This window comes from Arvicanthis niloticus, chromosome 6 (genome assembly GCF_011762505.2).
Source record: "Arvicanthis niloticus isolate mArvNil1 chromosome 6, mArvNil1.pat.X, whole genome shotgun sequence".
Classification (NCBI taxonomy): domain Eukaryota; kingdom Metazoa; phylum Chordata; class Mammalia; order Rodentia; family Muridae; genus Arvicanthis; species Arvicanthis niloticus.
In genome coordinates, this window is record NC_047663.1 from 19,029,445 (window position 1) to 19,043,411 (window position 13,967).

General features: G+C 46.2%; 1 long non-coding RNA gene across 2 annotated transcripts in view; it reads right to left on the minus strand.

Moving 5' to 3' along the window:
- LOC143442650 (uncharacterized) overlaps positions 1-13,967 on the minus strand; it is a 47,027-nt gene that overhangs the window by 28,217 nt on the left and 4,843 nt on the right. Inside the window, exons 2-4 of one of the 2 annotated variants that reach the window (XR_013110983.1) lie at positions 12,188-12,314; positions 10,158-10,261; positions 8,805-9,479 (exon numbers count right to left, since the gene is read on the minus strand). This is a non-coding gene — a long non-coding RNA (uncharacterized LOC143442650). Of the gene's footprint in view, positions 1-8,804; positions 9,480-10,157; positions 10,262-12,187; positions 12,315-13,967 lie in introns of those variants that run through there. The other variant, XR_013110984.1, reaches the window with a different exon arrangement.

The window sequence follows — 13,967 nt, forward strand, 5'->3', positions numbered from 1 at the left end:
CTAGTTAGCAATCTGATCATGCCTTTATTTTGTTCTTGAATAAGATGCTAAGAACATTTTTAAGATTGTTACCTTTTTATTTTTAAAGCATGTGAGTCCTTCAGGTTTGAAATCATAGAACCTCCTTTGCTGTTTTCAACATACGTGATTAAAACTTTGCTGGAAAGAAATAACCTAGACTCAGAAATAAATATTCCTCTCACATGTAGAAAATAGGGTAATGAGTTGTGTGTGTGCATGTGTGTATGCACGTGTGTACCTGTGTATATGTGTGTTTGCATGTGTTCACGTGAGTGTGTGCGTGTGCGTGAGCCTGTGCGTGTGTGTGTGTTTGATAGGCATGTACTCTACCTCTCAGCTAAACCCTTAACCCTTAGATGTATGTGCTGCATGAAAGTAGAAAATGGAACATGAAGGCTGAGAAGGGCATCTAGGCTAACAGAAAACAAGACCGAATAATGGGGAAAAGACAGAGGACATGTTCTCTCCCATATGCCAGGTCTAGATTTAAATGCCTCTGTGTGCCTGTGTATATGTAGATATGTAATATATGTGATATATATATATGTATGTATATCTCACATATATATGTACATATCACATATACATGTGACAGGAAATGACATGCAGGACTTGGGGGGAGGGAGGACCAGCAAAGAAAGGAAAGGGTAGTGGCGTCATAACAAAACCCACTATTTTCTACACTAAAAGAAAATCACCCCAGCTACTCCTTCTACATTACTGAAAATCCCATCTTTATTAGGCGTCTTCGCCCTGTGGATACCCACCCAAGTTTTTGTTTTGTTTTTTTATTTTGTTTTGCACATGGCATACAGGGGTCTGTACATATCCCTAAGCCACAGTGGCCACCCTAGTCAGAAAAAAACTCACTTTCCCAAGTCTGTCCTAAAGACCCCAAAATGTCTCTGGGGAGATCTTTGTATGTGGCTTGCCCTCAAGCATAGTAAAGGTGCCAGCATGACCATAGCCCCACTTATCCCTTCAAACAAACTGCGCAACCAGCCTGGGCAGAAGCATTTTGCTCTCCAGAGTCTTTCCCTTGGGTGCCCTTGAGACCAGCGCTCACACGCAGAGTTTCTGAGGTGAGGGAGGGGACACTCCTCTTTGCCTAGCTGCTCTACCCTCCAAGTGCAATGCCCGAGTCCACAGCACAGCTCGGAAATTCAGTTTCACTCTGCAGACTACCTCTCACGAGTGAGTTGAGAGAAGCTTAAGGGCTCAGCTGACTGGGCGTGGCGGGAAGCGTCCGCCAGAGGGGCATCTTGACTTTAAGAGCAGCTTGCCTGGGCTACACAATGAGGTCCAGAGCAGCTTGAGGTGCAAGTGTAAGACGCTATCTAACAAAACCGCTGCAGAGGGCAGACTATCATCCACACACGTTTCTTAGCATATTAGCTTTCCTTTCCCAATAGAAAAACTCAAGAGTGCATTTTCTAGAAACTACTGACATCTGCATGCTGCCAACCCAGGGAGAAGGTCAGAAGTCAGAGCCTACTCAGGGCAAGAGCACAAAGGCTAGAAGTCCCAGAACTCAGGGTGGAGCTGCTGACCTGGAGTGGTAGCGCTGAAAGCCTGTTAAAGGAAAACTATTTCTTCCTATCCAAAGCAAACAAACAAATATGTAATCTACCTCTGAGCAGAAACCCAACATTGCAAACTACCCTGAACCTAAGCTATTCTACACATGCTTCCTCTGAAACTTTGGACTCTTTCACTCTGTCTGAAGTTCTCCTCCCAGAGTGCTACCATGTGGCTGAACTCCAGGTTACTGTTGGCACAAACACCAGGGCTTTCTCTCTCTTCTTCTCCATTCTCCTCCTCTAGGCAGCCTGCTGAGATTTACAGCTTGTCTGCCCTGGGGTTGATTTTCTTTTAAACTCTAATAAAATTGTCCTTGAGTATTCTTTTCAGATTATCTGTCCTTAAAATATTTTATTAACAGGGATAAGAGCTAGAGAGGGGGACCCCAATTTCCCTGGCAATGAGTGATACTCCAAGTAGGGCTCTCTAAAATGTCCAGTTATACATGGTAACCATGAAGGGACCCTCCCCCCCAAAAATTCCTCTGAGAACAAAACAGGGTATCACAGTCCAGGACAGTAGGTAAGCTCATTCTGGTGGCTCAACCTGCCAGCCATCTCTGCTGGGGAGATACAGGAGACAGGTTTGATATTCTGTCTTGCCTCAGATCAGTGGACTCTACCTCAGGAGGAGGGAAAGGGCCCTTTGTCTTCCTCTCTCTCCTCAAGCAACTTTGGAGTCTTTCTTGGGTGGCTCTTTTTTTTAATAATTTATTTTATGTATATAAGTACATCATTGCTCTCTTCAGATGAGGGCATCAAATCTCATAACAGTTGGTTGTGAGCCACCATGTGGTTGCTGGGAATTGAACTCAGGTCCTCTGGAAGAGCAGTGCTCTTAACCGCTGAGCCATCTCTCCAGCCCTGTCTCTTGGGTGGCTCTTATGTGTTTCTGTGGCTAGCCACTGGATGCTAAATTTAACTCCTGCCTTTTCTCTCTGAGCATGAGCTTCTGCACTATCACTGTCCTCTATATCCGTGCTAACCTGACACACACACACACACAGTTGCTCTTTTTTGCAAATGGGGTGGTGTGAGGAGCCGCATTCGCCATTAAAAGATGGCGCAGGCTTCTGCTTCCTGGTTCTTCATGGAAGCTTTACTTGAGAATGCGCCTGCGCATGGCGCGAAAACCGAGTATGACAATTGGATGAAAGATTTGAGCCAATGAGGGATCTGCACATCTCACAAAGCTCTATTTAAGCAGCGGGCTTTCTGAGCTCGGCGTCCTTCCCTCCACCTCACCATATTGAAGAGCTATTCAATAAATGCTGTCAGAAGAATCCTGAGTGTGGCGTTCTCCTTATCGGCGAGGCTGTGCGCTACATTTGGTACCGAAACCCGGGCGGAGCCGAACGTCTCGGAGTTTTGACCAGTCACGAAGGACCCTGTTGGCTCGCAGAGGATTCAGAACTGACGGTGTGGAGAGTCTAGACGCTTTTCTGCAAGGTATGGTGGATCTTGTTTGGCTTAACAACAAGATAGCCTATCAGAAGCAGAAAAGGGAGAGAGCGCTAATAAAATAGAAAAGAAAACTAGGATAGAGAAGAAAACTAAGAAGGAAAGGCTAATTTGGACAGAGTCTCAATGTTTGAACTCCAGTAAGCGGGATACAGTGGAAGACACCCTGCGCTGGAGAACCAGTCGACTGACAGAGCTGGCTGAATTCAGAAGTGAAACAAAGGTAATTGCATAGTAACAAAAAATAAGTAAAAACAGATGAAAAAGGCTTTAAAGACGCGAGGAATAAATAGAAGGCTGCTCTAGACAGAGAGCTAAGCAGAATGATAATGTTAATAGATTTAACTTTCAAAATGGGTGTGATTCTGAGTTATATAATTATATTTTTCTGGATAAAAACTCAATGTAAAGGTTTTTCTGGTTACTGGCTTAAGGAAAGGCTAATTTGGAAAAAAAGGTTTTTCTATGAGTTTTCTGATGAGGTCACTAAGGTAGTAGTTATGTCTTCCAGAATTATATGGATCAGACATGACAGAGGTAGGCCTCCAGAACACTAGATTTCAGAGAATCAAAATAATTATCTTGATACTAAAACTTGTTTTGAGATTTGTATATTGCAGAATACACAGCTTTGGAGAATGAATCTTATCACCTACATGTTCACTGATGCCCTGGACTTCCAGCTGGATGCAGTTAACACAGACGTCAGAGGCTTATCAATTTACCCTTCCCCTCATCCCTCTTCTAGTAAGGAATGGGTGGGGGTAGGGTTATTTGGCTGCATGATCTTTGGGGGAGTGCTGCTTACTCTCTGGTTGCTCTGCAAATTCAAACAACAACATCAAAAGGATAAGGTGGTGATCACGCAAGCATTGCTTGCCGTGGAGCAGGGAACATCCCCTCAAGCCTGGTTGAATCTGCTTAAACAATGAGACACCATCACTTAACAGGATATCCTGAGGGCTCATGTTCCCATTGCACCAGGTATCCTAGTGGTGGTCCTCCACACTTCCCGGGGCTCAGGTTCCCATTGCACGGGATAAAAGGTGTGGAGGGTCTCGTACTGTTTAACTGCCTTGAACGCCTATCGGTAGAACGGTGGGCTAGATCGGCAACCTAACAGCCCTCGATTGTTGTTGCAGTTTAATAAGGAAGGGGGAGATGTGAGGAGCCGCATTCGCCATTAAAAGATGGCGCAGGCTTCTGCTTCCTGGTTCTTCACGGAAGCTTTACTTGAGAATGCGCCTGCGCATGGCGCGAAAACCGAGTATGACAATTGGATGAAAGATTTGAGCCAATGAGGGATCTGCACGTCTCACAAAGCTCTATTTAAGCAGCGGGTTTTCTGAGCTCGGCGTCCTTCCCCTTTTCTCCATCTTGAAGAGCTGTTCAATAAATGCTGTCAGAAGAATCCTGAGTGTGGCATTCTCCTTATCGGCGAGGCTGTGCGCTACAGGGTGGCTGCAGCATTTTCCAGGCCTATCAAGTGCCATGTGACCGGGTCAATGCATTTCTTATGTTAGACTAAGGCAGTTCTTTGGATATTTTTTTGAGGCATCATTTTACACAATGGATCCACTGGATTCTAAAGAGAATTTCAGGTTTCCCCAGCTGTGTGCCTCTGACATTGGCCAGATGACACAGGAAAGATACACTTTGAGATGGCTGGACCTGGGAGGTTCTTGTGAGACTGCAGCGGTCCAGGGCCAAGACTGGGAAAGACACAGATTCCCCCTTGCGTTCCCAACAATAAATCACACTGTGCCAGACAAGCTGCTGCCTATCGGAAGACAGCCACACAGTCTGTGGGTTCAGGTTAATTGGGCAGTAGATTAGGGTGCTGGGTTTGTGGGGTTGTGCCTGTTCTTTCTGCCAGAGTCTTTTTCTTCACACTTAATTCTCTGCTTTTAATGACGCTTTTGTTTTCTGTTTTCTGTATTTGGTATTCTCTAGAATAGAGGTTCCCTTTTGACAGGGGAAGGTCTATATAGTTGTGATGGTTTGCATAAGTGACACTATTAGAAGGTGTGGCCTTGTTGGAGTAGGTGTGTGACTGTGGGTGTGGGCTATATGACCCCCATCCTAGCTGCCTGGAAGTCAGTATTCTGTTAGTAGCCTTCAGGTGAAGATGTAGAACTCTCAGCTCCTCCTATACCATGCCTGCCTGGATGCTGCCATGTTCCTGCCTTGATGACAATGGACTGAACCTCTGAACCTGTAAGCCAGCCCCAATTATATGTTTCTTTTATAAGAGTTGCCTTGGTCATGGTGTCTGTTCACAGCAGTAACACCCTAACTAAGACAATAATCCTGGCTGTTCTGGAACTTGCTCTGTAGACCAGGATGTTCTCAAACTCAAGAGATCCACCTTCCTCCACTTCCCAAGTGCTGGGATTAAAAGTGTAGACCACCACAATCCTCACCAGCTAGATTATGGAGTATTGGATTCAAGTTATATAAACCATAAACTACACAGAGCTCTCCCAGTCCAGGCAGCTTGACTGGTGGCTCTTTAAACAGGGATTCACTCTGGGCACTTGTGTTTGTTTCCTATGTAGATTAAGAAATTGGATATGGATGGACAGATTATAAAGTTGAAAAACAAAAGGGTCAGAGGGAATGTGCCGGGAAAACATATCGGAGGTTCAACCCATGAGGGAGCTGGTGGCACGGAGTTTATGAGTGCAAAGTTGCTGCCTGGCCAGCCTGTGGATGTGCTGTCTGTCTTCAGCCCAGGCACACAACCTGGCTGTAGCCCGGGAGGGGAGGAGTGTCTGGACACTCCGAATGGCAGTTTTGACACCACTGAGACCTAGCAGAGAAATCAGATAATCCTCACAAAGAGAAATGAGGCAATCCATGGTTAGCACAGAGGAGGTCTTGTTGGGAGGAGACAAAGTGAAGCAGCCTAGGAATCATCGACATGAACAGCTGGGTCCAGGCTGTAAGCAAGACACTATCTGGCTCTAGGAAAACTTTAGTGGTGGGGGGCAGATTGCAGGAGGAGGGATTGAACATACCCTATTATTATTCTGTAAGTCCCTCCTTCCCACCCCCAAAAAAGTCACTTTGTTTTATAATTGCAGCATGTGTCCCCTTTATGTGATGGGAGACAAGGAAATGTATGTTCAGTAAGGACTGTTCAACAGAAGGGAAGACTTAGAGCCCAGAGGTCCCTAGCCATGTCACAAGCCTCATGAGACCAGTTCACAGGGTCTCCAGACTGATGGAGTATCACTCCCCCCCCAAAAAAAAAACCTGACTTAAAATGATAATAAGCACCTATTGCTCGCAATTTGTTATGGTTAAAAGAGTTCAGAAAAAACCTTTGGCAATTCCCGCTAAGAGTCTTTGATGCTGCTGCTAAGACGGCTGTGGCCATCCAAAGGCTTCAGTGGGGCTGCAGGATCTATCTGCAAGGTGGTTCAGCCCCCCACACGGGTGGTTGCAGAGAGGACTCCTCCGTTCCTGCCCACGTGGGTCTTTTCCCCCATGCTACTTGATTACATGTCATTAAAGCATGGCGGCTCAAGAGAGGTGGAGGAAGAAGAAGAGAGAGGTGCTCTCTTATGGCTTCACATGAGAAAGCACATAGCATCCCTTCTGCCTAGGCTCAGGAACAGCTGTTAAATGCCAGACAACCAAACAGCCCACAATCCAAGGGTAATGGATGTTAGACTTTGTCTTTTGAAAACATGAACCCCAGAGATGGCCATGTTGTTATACTGTCGGCTGGCAGATAGGAAGTACAGCCTCTTTTTGTACTACTACCCCCATTTCAGCCCTGCCACACCAGCATCTGCCAACTGCCTACAGCTAGCCTCAGGGAGTGGGCGGGGCCTCGTGAGCCCCACCCCCTAGGAACTGTTAACTGCTTCTAAAGTCACATCTAAAAGGCCAGGACTCAATCATCCCTCTCCCTAGTAACCGTTAACTGCCTGTAAGTTCTCAGGGAGGGGCAGTTCATGTGGGCCCCTCCTCAGCTCCATGATAGAAAGTCTCACAAGCTAATTTTGGTGCAGATCTCCTCAGAGTTCAAGGGGCAACTGATAGGTCACGTCCAGGGGAATAACTTTTCACAAAGACACTTAGAGTCTACGTTGCTTATTTTCTCAAAAGTTTTCAGTCATTATTTTAATCCTCTAGCCCCAGAAACAGCAGAGCAATCATTTCCCCTCCTCTGCACATGAGACCAGAGCATCCTTGAAGGTATATGCTTGAGTCAACTGTTCTCAATTCTGAGGAAGGGGATGCTAGACGCCATCTTTTGAAAGAAAAAAAAAAACAGGGTCCTAGAATTTGTGGGCCCATTTTTAAACTACCTGAGCACAGGGTAAGCACCCCTTTCTCTGCTATTTCACTCATTCTCCATCCTTCTGACACCAGCTGGGGGAAGGGGTGTGTGTCCCACACCAAGCAGCTTTCCAGTTCTCTGAGAACACCAGCTGGGTGTCCCAGAATCAGCTGAACTTTGCAGTAACTGGAGTTTAGAGTGGATTTAGGATCAGACTGCTCAGATAAGTGCTCAGCTCTATCAGATGGCCCCGTTCAGATGGCAGTAACAGTCCAGGTTGTCACTTGTGCAGCCTACCATCTAGAAGACCACTTCAGGGTTGATCACTTGCTAGGATGACTCGTGGGGGCCAGGAAAACTGCCACTACTGCATTACCCAAAGAATTTAGGGGAGCAGGGGACAGCACATAGGGGAGGTGAGCAGAGAGGGCTCCATAGAGTAAGGAGCTGGGGGGCAGAACATTCCTTCCATGTGGGTGTGTTCATCACCCAGAATCACTCTGACCTCCATCTTTAGGGACTTTAATGGAATCTTTCATCATACAAGCCCAAATGACTTTTGAGACATGGTCTTGCTGTTAGCCCAGGCTGGCCCAGTATCTGTAATCCTGCATGTTCAACATTCTGAGGGTGGAGATTTCCAGTGTGAGCTACCACATCTGGCCTGACCCTCCATCTCCACCTCCTCACCCTCCCTCCCCCCAAGGCACACGGGCTGAGGCTGAACATTCCAAGGCTTGACCTCGCTGATGACTAATCATCATCCAGAAACCCTGCTGCAGGCTATTTTACCACATCATGAATCCCTTGATTGTGGACTGTTTCTAATTGTGCTATGGCTCAGCCTTTGATCCCAGAACTTTCTGTTTACTGTAAACAAGTAGTTGTGGTGTAAACCAGTCCTAGCATGCACCTTTAATCCCAGAGTTAAATAAAGTCAACCCTAGGTCAAGAGGCAGAGCAAGACCAGCTGACAAGGAGTGAACATAAATAAACAGAAAGGAGGGCCTTTGAGTTGAAGGGTATTAAAGACAGGGCAGAGAAGGAGAAATGGCTTTTTTCATTCTTGGATGTTGGGGGGAGCTTTTTCCTTCTGGGATGTCAGAGGAGTAGAAAGGTCAGCTGGGTGCTTTCTTTGCTTCTCTGAGCCAGCAGGTTTTCACCTCAGCATCTGGCTCCTGAGTTTGATTGATAAAACCTAATGGTTTGGATTTTGTTTAAAAACAAAACAAAACAAAAAAACCCACCAAAAGTGATGTCATTCAGATAAATGGCACTCTGACTACTGTAGAGATTTCTAAGTGTTTTTGGAGCCAGCAACTGGGTGGCAGGTACCAAATATGCCTTTCCTGAGAAAGCACATTTCCTCAGACTAGGCTAGAAGCCATTCTTAACACTTCACACCAAAAAGGCTAAGTTCTTTAATGCAATTGTTATTATGTCCTTGTTTATTGCTGTAAATTGACTGTATGAGAGAATGGGTTTCATTATACCTTTCTGTTTTATTTTATTGTTAATGACATATACCGGCTGTGTGTGGTTTTGGGCACTTGGATGCAGGAGGACATGGCATCCCCCTGCATAGGGCATCACAGATGGTTGTGAGCCACCTGGTTTGGGTGCTGGGAACTGAGCTTAGGCCCTCAGGAAAAGCAGTACACACGCTCTTTGACCACTGAGCCATCACTCCAGCCCCTCATTATGGCTTCCATACATGCATATACTATACACTGATAACATTCACCTTCTCTGTCATCCTGTCATTTCCAAAGGGACTCTGTAGGTCATTAGTGGTTTTTATTGATGGTGCTAGAAGCACGGACAGCTGCTGAGTTGCTGTATCTCTTAACTTCGTTTCCTTTGACACAGCTGCTTTCCAGAAAGTGAACGAGATGGTAACCTCGTGTAAACACTGCTAAGGTCATTGTAGTCCAGTGGTCCCCAGGCTGCTGACTGGTGTGTATTCCCAGGTGGTCCCTGAGCTGTACATGGCTACTGCAGAGGAGGAATCAGAAGGCAACCACCTCTTCTCTCCACTTATGAATTTCACACAAGTACATATTGCCAGCAGGTAATATTCTAGCCAGGGAGTCAATGGGGTGTGGTTCCTGGGTTTCCTGAACCTGCACAGGATGGGGTGGACGTTGGAGGTCATTCTGCACCACACCTCCATATCCAGGTGTGATGAGAAAACCCCACCTGTAACTTGAAGACCCTGGTCCCTGCTCAGCTTTTGGTCGACTAGTGGATGTTCGAGGCTCTCTAAGAGCAGGGAGGTCCACGAGGAGTTACATAGTGGGGGCCTAACTGTGCCATTCCAGCCAACTAGCAGGCGATGCAATGGCTCAAACTGATCCTTAGTTTACTCTGTCTGTAATGAAGGCCAGATGGTCCGCAAGCTACTGAAAGCATAGCCCTCTTTTAAACAGCGTGCACAAACACACAAACACACACCACAAAGGTGTCTATAAAGAAGTGTCACTTCTTCAAATACCATCTGTGCACCTCTATCCTTGAACAGCATGGGGCTACTTATTTAAGTGGTTGGTCCTCAACACTTCCCTTCCCATCCTCATGCATCTCCCCTCACCCCCAAGTCAATCTCCAAGACAAAGAGATGTATTTATCAAGCTTTGTACACTCATTTAAAGTACTAAGGTACCACAGGGTAGGCAGGTGGCAAAGTTCTCTGGCTTCTTTCAGGCGGAGGTCACCAGGGAGAGGAGTTGGGGAGGCACAGGGTGCAGCCCACAAGGAAGAGTGCTGTCTAGTTAAGTCTGAGAGGGAGACTGGGTTCTTACCTTTGGGCTTCCCAACCCAGATAGCATTGCCCAGATGGAGCAGCCACCTTGGAGCTCAGAGCCTCTTGCCAGGTGCCACAAGCTCTGGCTAAGTTGCTTTTGTCCTGCATTTTGTCACAACAATAGACAAAAAGGGAACTATTATATCCTCTACAGATACAGTATAGCACAAAAACAAGACAAACATAAATCCAACCAACCAACCAACCAACCAACCAATCAACCAAAAAACAACAACAACAAACCCAAACCAACCAATGAAGAGCTGTCATCTTGAGTTCTGGAGGAGAGATAAGAAGGGAACACACCCATTCAAAATAGGAAAGAGACGATGAAGGAGGGGGTTTTACCTAGCATCCTAACATATGTGAGACCCTGCATTCTGTCCCTAGTCCCCAACTCCTGGCGTGTGTTTGGAGAGGGGGAGGGCAACGACACAAACTTGAAGCCTACAGTAGAAGTGAAGAGGGAATAGAGAGGCTTTCTGAAGATGGTGATGTTGAAGGAGGGTTTGGCGCCACACTGTGGAGAGTTTAGGCTTCTGCGGCTGAAAGAACTTGAGATTTGGACTTGTGCATGCTAGAAAAGCTTCAGGGAAGGGCAGTATCCCTAGGAAAACACAGCAGGAAGCAGAGCCTAGAGGCCAGACAGCGGCTCGGGGCATTTAGCTTAGCCAAGGAGCTCAGTTCTGAGTTCAAACCCAAGAACCTAAACAGTTGGAGAAAACAACCCCTGCAAATTATCCTTTGACTTCCACATGCATACGGTAGCACCTTCCCTTTCACTCAGGCTTGATTCGATATCACTATGATCCCTCTACCTCAGCCCTGTAAATGATGTGTTTCAGTTCTAAGATAATTTTGGTTTGCTTGTTTGTCTGTTTGTTTTGAGACCAGGTCCCACGTAGCCCAGGCTGCTGCCCTACAACCGTGGATCTAAGACTTTGACATTAGGACCCTACAGCTATAACCTTCTGAGTGCTGGTATTACAGGACTGTGCCATGCTGCCTTGGTGCTGGGATGGATCTCAAAGGTTCATGAGTTGAACGATCACTCTGCCAACTAAGCAACATCCCGGACTTCTTTTTACCATTGCATACATGGGCTAAGGATGTTACAAAGAAGGGCGATGTGCATACAGAGGTCAGAGTGCAGCTTCCTGGTGTTGGCTGTATCCTTTGACCTTTACATGGATTCACAATACCAAACTCGGGTTTACATCGATGACAGCAAGAACCTTTATCTACTGAACAAGCCATCTGGGTGTCCTGCCCTCCACTCAACCAGATTATTCCATAAGAACTCAATACGCTTCTTTAACACACTGTGTGTTGCTTCCTTCTTTCAGCGTGAACTTACAACCTAATAAAAGGAATGGGTTAGTTATTGCCACAACATAGGTCCTCAAATGTAAGGGTTAGAACAAGAATCCTTACCGGTCCTCAACTAGTTATACTAGTGATGGACATGCACTGCTGGTTGGTTTCCGACCCCCTGCAGCCCAGTTCCACCTTGCTAACTCTGTCACCCAGGCTGGAGAGGCAACAGGTACCCAAGAGAAGCTCTTCTGTGAAAGCAGAGTCCAGCACAACCTTAGGAAGTCTCTGCAAGCACATGCTTTGTTCTTCATGCCACAGGCCAAGGCAAGCCACTAGGGGAAGCCCAGTGCCAGAGGACAGGATAGGACAATCCAGCCACAATGAGACTGGATGCTAGGAAGTGCTGGAAACTGGGACCTGGTACTCTTCCAGGGTGTGAGGAGCCCTGGTTTGTAGACTGATTGCATAACCTGGGCTCATTCTTCTAGTGTTCACCATAGTGACAGGAAGTGTCCTCTGGACTCAGTTCTCTTGGGCGTCAGAAACCCTGATGGGACAAGAACCATAACTCCTTCATCTTCAACCACGCCCTTCCCGGAGCCCTGCCTCATGAATGACTTGGGAATATTCCTGAGTACATTTCCGTCTTTTCCCTTCAGCCTCGCCAAGTGACTCACAGAACACAGACCAGCTTACCAAAGCATTACATACATTTTGTTCAATACATCCTCCATAAACTGCAGAGACTGTGTCCTTTGAAGCTGAGATCTGTTCCCTGAAGTGTGTGACACCAAATCCTGAATCTGCTGCCTCCCACAGAGAATTCCAGAAGAAAAGGCTAAAGAACAAAAAGAAGTTAATGACATTCCCACCTCCTTCTGAAATTAGATTCTCAATCCTCAAACTCAGGTGGCTGAAATAGAGGATCAGGAGTTTGAGGCCATCTTGGGCTACATAGTAGGTCAAGAATAGCTTGGGCTACATAGTGAGACAGGATCTCACTGCCCCTGGAACCCTGCCAAAAAGATTCTCATCACCTGAAATGTCCTACAAGGAAGGCTATCTAAAGGTGTGAGTCTACTCAGTGAGCCACTTCATTAAGAACTCCAAGACCGGAGCTTGCCCATCAACACTGACCAGGGGTAACTATCAGGCAAGCAAGGCTTGTGACAGCTGTCCTGCTGTGGCTGCTGCCTTCCTAGGGAAACCACAGAAGGAGGAATGTGATGAACCCTGAAGTGGGCCCAGGCACCCATATGCATACAGAGGGCACCCTAGGACAGTCAGTGACTCATGACACTTACTCCCCAGTCCCTACAGGGTGGAGTCATTTCAGGTTAGGTGGATAGAGGGAAGGGATGGTCAGTGTGTCATAAAGTGTCTTGATTATAATATATGTGGATGATTTTATAGCTTGTTATAAAAACAGATGGCCCCCGGGCTCCAGGCCTTTTGTAGAAGTGGTTTGTTGCTTTGTTTAAGATGTTTCCGTCATCACTGAGTGGACATGTTGCTTTTGGGCAAGCAATGGGACAGTATAACATGGTGAGCGCCCCCCCCCCCTTGGAAGAAGCTTGTTCATAGCTGGGTATAAAAGAGGGAAGAGGGGGTGTGGTCCCATTGTTCTCTCTGAGGCTAAATTCCTAGTGACCTTGTTCTAAGCTCGATTTCTTAAAATTTCTATCAGTTCCCCACAGTGCCAGGCTAAGGACCAAGCTTCTAACTCAGGCGTTTGGAACTCATTCCAGTCCAAACACAGTACGAGCTGGCTTAGTCAGCTCCCATTGTTCCAGCTAGCTGGGGTTTCCTTAAGGAGAATTCTAGTGGCTGAAGGCAAGGCTGCAGTCTATTCTTGTATTTTAGGAACATTCTTCTCATAGTCTTTGTTGAATCTGTAGTGAGTTTTTAAAATGAGGGAGAGACTAGAAAAAAATCTACTTAAGTGAGCAGGGGTTGCAAAGTGAGGCTGTACCCGTATGATGCGTATCAGATGAGACCAAGCATTATGTTTATGTAGAGAAAAGAAGGCCCAATACTGGTCACTGCTCATACATCACTATGTAAATTAAATAGAAATTTAAGTAAGTACAAATGAAATAACACGTAAGAGTCAGCCCCTTAACATCACAAAAGCCATGTTTAAAGTGTTAAGTACCCAAATGTAGCTAACTAAAGGTTCACAGTTCAAGACCACTTCATCAGTATGCATCTCTTCCATTTTTGTTGTTGTTGTTGTTTTAAACATAGTCTTGCTATTGAACACACTAAGTAAGCCAAGCTGGCCTTGAACTTCTGGCTAAGATTATAGGTGAATGTCACCAAGCCAGGCTCACTATTTCAGTTCTAACAGATAATGCTTCTATAGGGTATTTCTGGAAAGACATACAAAACACTGGGGATGGCAGTTGTCTTTATGAAGAGAACCCAAAGGGTGCAATGCAAGATGCCTCCCCTGTTTTGTTTTGTTTTTTTACTCTCACTGTGTAGTCCT